The 6,455-nt window shown below is 45.1% G+C and overlaps 1 protein-coding gene and 1 pseudogene across 1 annotated transcript in view; both read left to right on the top strand.

The window, feature by feature from the left end:
* GTF2E2 (general transcription factor IIE subunit 2) overlaps positions 1–6,455 on the top strand; it is a 66,758-nt gene that overhangs the window by 55,538 nt on the left and 4,765 nt on the right. The gene's annotated exons all lie outside the window — the stretch shown is intronic.
* LOC102740067 (tetraspanin-17 pseudogene) lies at positions 7–6,440 on the top strand (annotated as a pseudogene).

Raw genomic sequence — 6,455 nt, 5'->3', positions numbered from 1 at the left:
ATCCCCACTGAGCGAAGCACCTGACACGGCTGGATCTCACGACCTTGAGATCATGACCTAAGCTGAAATCAAGTTGGATGCTTAACCAACTGAGCCACCCAGGCACCTCTCAGTATTGTGGGCGCCTGGGTGGCTCAGTCGATTAAGTGTCTGCCTTCAGCTCAGGTCATGATCCCTGGGTCCTGGGATCAAGTCCCACTTTGGGCTCCCTGCTCAGTGGGGAGTCTGCTTCTCCCTCTACCCCTTCTCCCTGCTCGTTATCTCTCTCTCTCAAATAAATATTTTAAAAACCCCAATATTTTGTGCTGTCTTGGAATTAGAGTGATGTTTTTATTGCTGACTTAGAAGTTTGACCTGAAGCTATTTTCTCTCACATAAGCCGAGCAGAGCTAGTTGCATTAATCACATTGTTCTTTAGCCAAAAAAGTGGATAGATGGGGGACTTCTGGCTTACACTTAAAGTGGAGAAAGCTGATCAGAGCACTGTTGCACTCATACAGCAATAATAAACCCTGAACAGCTGCAAATTTATAGTTTTCTTGAGTCCATCAGAGAGCTGAGGTTGCAGGACAACTACCTAACCTGAAATCTAAGGAAAGACAGGCACCTCCAAGAAAAGATGGGATGTAAGTACTTGTTTACGTGGGACAGACAAAATGAACACCACTCAGAAGAATTCAGTTTAAAAAAAATTTTTTTTCCCCTAAAGATTTTATCCATTCATTTGAGAGAGAGAGAGTGCGAGCGAGCATGAGTGGGGGAAGGGGCAGAGGCAGAGGGAGAAGCTGGCTCCCCGCTGAGCAGGGAGCCCCACGTGGTGCTTGATCCCAGAACTCTGGGATCATGACCTGAGCCGAAGGCAGACACGTAACTGACTGAGCCACCCAGGCGCCCCTAAAATTTTTAATGAACTGCTAAAGGCTTAAATTGGACTAGCAAGAAGATACAGAATCCTTGGGAGCTGAGAACACATGGGAGGGAATTCATACCTACTTGCAGGCTTTCTTCCACAGACTTCACTGGTTGCTTATAAAAAAGAGAGGATAGGACTGGGTACTGTCCTCATTGGGCAGGCCTGCAGGAGGACAGTGGTAGATGCTTCAGGAAAGACATGAAGCTCTGTCTGAGGCTTCTTCCTGCCTCTCTGCTGTGAGACAGAAGCCCTAACCTGCAGGGGGAATGGAACAGAAAGAAAACCTTCCACCCCTGGGGAAGGGGCAGGAACATGTGCTGGGCCCAGGACTTCAGCACAGGGGGATGGGCAGGAACATTGAGAAGGCCATATGCCAAGATACCAAGAACATAGTACTTGACTGTCACCACGGCTTAGTCAGAATTTCAGAGAACTCCCACTCCATACCAGGCTAACAGATGTAGAGTAATGGGTAACAATGGAATTCTGTGAGAGTTGCAGGAGCTTGGAGGCAGAGAGACTGTATGAGATGCATGCTAAATGGAAGACCTAAAACTGTAGGTTGAGTAGACAATGAGAAAAACTCTCTGGCAAACAAGCCTCTACCCTAAACACAAGGTGTGGCTAGAGCAGTTTGAAGCCTGTGGTGCATTATAGGTATCCATAGCAGCAACAGATTCCAAACCAAGCTCATGTTCTGACAATAGAATGACTACATCCACACCCTAAAGGCCTAGCATAAGGAAAGATAGGGTCATATCCAGACACAAAGACTGTTTATCTCAGTCTCAGTTGTCCTACAGAGGATATCCTGCTTTTAGTATATATTTGTGTGTGTGTGTGTATCAGGCATAAAAACAAGGAGAAAAGCGATAGAGTATTGAGACAAGGGAATTAACAAAATTCGTGGGACACAGGTACTGGAAATTGTTAGACATGGAATTTAAGATAACTATGATTTATATGTTAAGGCCTCTGGTAGAAAAGGCAGGCAACATGCACGATTGTGTAGGATATTTCAGAGGTAGACATTATAAGAAAATCAAATGAAAATTATTTTTAAGATTTTTTTTTTATTTGAGAGAGAGAGAGGAGAGCACAGAGGGAGAGGGAGAAGCAGACTCCCTGCTGAGCAGGGAGCCCAGTGTGGGGCTTGATCCCAGAACCCCAAGGCTATGACCTGAACTGAAGGCAGCCGCTTAACTGACTGAGCCACCCAGGTGCCCCCAAATGAAAATTTTAGTAGTGAAAAACACAGTAATAGACAAAGAATGCCTTCAGTAAGCTCATCAGTATATTTGGCATAACCAAAGGAAGAACCAGTAAACTTGAACATAGGCCTGTGCAAATTATCTAAACTAAAATGCAGAGAGAAAGCTGCGAGATAATATCACATGGTCAGAATGTATAATTTAAATCCCAGAAGGAGAGGAGAAAGAGAATAGGGCAGAAGAAATAATGGCCAAGGATTTTGAAAAACTAATGGTAGACACTGCACCAAAGATCCTAGAAGCTCAGAGAATGAGGCAAGATAATCCTCCAAAACAAATGACAAGAAAAGCACCCAGGCATTTATATTCAAACTGCTGAAAGTTGATGATGATGAGAAAATACTGAAGGTAGGAGCACCTGGGTAGCTCAGTCGGTTGGGCATCTGCCTTTGGCTTGGGTCATATCCGATGCTTAACCATCTTAGACACCCAGGCACCCCAAAAGGGAAGAACTTTCAACCTAGAATTCTGTACCCAGCAAAACCAATTTTTTTTTAAGGATTTTATTTATTTTAGAGAATGAGTGGGTGGGGGGAGGGGCAGAGGGAGAGGGACAAGCGACTCCCCACTGAGCAGGGAGTGTGACGTGGGGTTCTATCCCAGGACCCCAAGATTATGACCTGAGCCAAAGGCAGAGGCTTAACCGACTGAGCCACCCAGGCACCCTAAAACCAGTCTTTTAAAAATGAAGGAGAATTTCAGAGTAATATTCTCATGGTACCAGAGAAACTGAGATAAGTCATTATCATAAGACCTGCATTACCAGATTCAATAAGGAAATTCTTTCAGGCAAAAGGGATGTGATACTAGATAGTAACTTGGATCTGTACAGATAAGTAGGTGTGTTGTAGCAGGTGAATATAAAATTCATGTTTTTCTAATTAAAACGTTTAAAAGTATACTAAAAATTTTTTCTTATTAATTGCTTTGAGCTCAAGGGGCACCTGGGTGGTTCATTTGGTTAAGTCTCCGACTCTTGATTTCAGCTCAGATCTTGATCTCAGGGTCATGAGCTCAAGCCTCACATTGGGCTCCATGTATAGAGCCTACTTAAGAAAAAAGAAAAGGGGCACCTGGGTGGCTCAGTTGGTTAAGCATCTGCCTTCAGCTCAGGTCATGATCCCAGGGTCCTGGGATCGAGCCCCACATGGGGCTCCTTGCTCAGCGGGGAGTCTGCTTCTCCCTCTGCGCCTCCCCTCCCACTTGTGCTCTCTCTCTGAAATAAATAAAATCTTAAAAAAGAAAAAAGAAGGATAACTGATTATAAAGGAAAAGTATTAAAATATATTTTATGTTTACAGCAAATATAAAAGTAAAATTTCTGACAGCTCAAAAGTCAGAGAAGGATACTATTATAACATCTTTTTAAAAATTTTTATTTTTATTTTTTTTAAAGATTTTATTTATTTATTTGACAGACAGTGAGAGAGGGAACACAAGAAGGGGGAGTGGGAGAGGGAGAAGCAGGCTTCCAGCTCAGCAGGGAGCCTGATGTGGGGCTCGATCCCAGGACCCTGGGATCAGGACCTGAGCCAAAGGCAGACACTTAACAAACTGAGCCACCCAGGTGCCCCTAAAAATTTTTATTTTTAAAGGTTTATTTATTTTAGAGAGTGTGTGGGAGTGGGGCGGGGGGCAAAGAGAATCTCATGCAGACTCCCCACCCACCGAACATGGAACCCAACATGGGGCTCAGTCTCATGACCCTGAGATCTTGACCTGAGCCAAAATCAAGAGTCAGATAGATGCTTAACCGAGTCACCGAGGTGCCCCACAATTATAGCATTTTTACATTATATGTGAACTGGTATAATTTACTTGCCAGCTAGGCTCTGATTAATTAAACGTGTATTATAAACCCTAGGGCAACCACTAAAACCATTGTTTTCGAAAAACGAGTAACTATAGTTAAAAATAACTGTATTATACATTTGAAAGAGAATAGATCTTAAAAGTTCTCATCACACGGAAAAAATTGTAACTATAGGGGCACCTGGGTGGCTCAGTCGGCTAAGCGTCTTAGCCCACATCATGATCTTGGGGTCCTGGGATCGAGCCCCGCATCAGGCTCTCTGCTCAGTGGGGAGTCTGCTTCTCCCTTTGTGTGCATGCGCGAACGCTCTCTCTCAAATAAGTAAAATCTTAAAAAAAAATTGTAATTGTGTGGTGATGAGTGTTAAATTACTTTGGTAATTGTTTTGTTATATATGCATATATCAAATCATTGTGTTCTGTACCTAAACCTAATACAGTGTTGTGTCAGTCATATCTCAGTAAAAAAGTATAATGTGCCAATAACAGATAGAAAATGTAATCAGAAAAAATACACTCACTTAATTCAAATGAACACCGAAACAGAAGGAAAAAAACAAGGAGTACATGGAATAGAAATGGTAAGGTGATAGATTTTATTCCAGCCATTCTTAATAATTGTGTTAAATGTAAATCATTTAAACATACTAATTAAGACTTTCATCTGTTTAAACATCCAAAATCATCTAACATACTTTTCACTGTTAAATTGTTCAAACATAATAATTGAGACAGATGTAAATTGTCTAAACATAATAATTAAGACACAGATTTTCAGATTAGATACAAAAGCAAGACCCTGGTATATACTTTCTATAAGAAACTCACTTTAAATATGAAGACATGGGTTAAAAGTAATGTATAGCCACTGTGGAAGGCAGTATGGATGTTCATCAGAAAGTTAAAAATAGAACTATGCTCGCATCCAGCAGTCGAACTACTGGGTATTTACCCAGAGGATACAAAAACACGAACTCAGAGGGATACATGCACCCCTCTGTTTATAGCAGCATTATTTACTTCCAAGATACGGAAGCAGCCCAAGTGTCCATTGATTGATGAATGGATAACGAGGATGTGGTACAGCCTGGGGAGCTCTAGGCCAGGGTGGCCCTTGGAGGGCTGGCCTGACCCCAGCTCTGGTTTCTGGGCCAGTGGGTGGCTGCTCACCATGCTGGGCTAGCACCTGCACTTCCAGGAACCTGAGGTCGGCTGCTGTGGGAAACACTGCCTTTTTGGCTTCAACATTGTCTTCTGGGTGCTGGGAGCCCTGTTCCTGGCCATTGGCCTCTGGGCCTGGGCTGAGAAGGGCGTTCTCTGCAACATCTCAGCACTGACAGATCTGGGAGGCCTTGAGCCCGTGTGGCTGTTGGAAGCGGTTGGAGGTGTGTCAGTGCTGGGCTTTGACAGCGGCACTGGGGCTCTGTGGGAGAACACCTTCCTGCGCAAGCTTTTCTCCGTGTTTCTCAGCCTCATTTTCTTCCTGGAGCTGGCGACAGGGATCCTGGCCTTCATATGCAAGGACTGGATTCAAGACCAGCTCAGTTTCTTCCATCAATAACAATGTCAGGAATCTCTTTGCTCAGGAATAGTGGTTTTGCTGTGGAGCCCGAGGGCCTAATGGTTGGCCCCTCAATCTGTATTTCAACTGCACTGACTTGAACCTGAGCCAGGAGCACTGCGGGGTCCCCTTCTCCTGCTGCGCCAGGGACCCAGCAGAAGATGTCCTCAATACCCAGTGTGGCCACGATAGCCAGCTCACACTGGGGCTGGAGCAGCAGGGCTCCATCCGCACTAAAGGCTGCATGGGGTCTTTGTGGGCATCGCCCTTCTCCAGACCTTTGGTATCTACCTGGCCCAGAACCTTGTGAGTGCCATCAAGGCAGTGAAGGCCAGTTGGTGAGGTTGCCACACTGGTGCACAGGGAGCTACCATCTCCACTCCTGTTGGGTGGTGGGCTCCCAAGGGGACCGGGAATGGTACAGCTAAGAGGGCGCAGGCCAGGTGGGGTGGGAGGGGTCTGCCATATCCCCACCCAGGCTGGGACACACTTCTCTGTGCATGACTGTGTGAGGCAGGCCTGGGGCCCGCTGTTGCCTGGGACACAGCTTCACGAAGCGGCTTCAGAGCTGTCTTCTCTACTAGCTGTGACCTTGACCCTGCCTGGAGCCCACTTGAGCCTCACCGGTGGCCTTAGACTCTAAAATGGGCCCAAGAATTTTCTCTCCCTTGCTTGCTTGCCTCTCCGGATCAAACATGGTGATGGCTAGAAACTACTCAAACAAAACCTTAACCCTGTTCCTCCCCACCCCCCAAAAGATATTATTTATGTATGTGTGTTTGTATCGGGCTCCTTGCTCAGCAGGGACTCTGCTTCTCTCCCTCTTCCTTTCCCTCTGTACCACTCCCCTGCTCATGCTCTTGCATGCGTGCTCTCTAAAATAAATCTTTTTTTTTTT

Source organism: Leptonychotes weddellii, chromosome 2 (assembly GCF_054177405.1).
Source record: "Leptonychotes weddellii isolate Sample4059 chromosome 2, ASM5417740v2, whole genome shotgun sequence".
Taxonomy (NCBI): Eukaryota; Metazoa; Chordata; class Mammalia; order Carnivora; family Phocidae; genus Leptonychotes; species Leptonychotes weddellii.
This window is presented reverse-complemented; position numbering and strand designations above follow the sequence as displayed.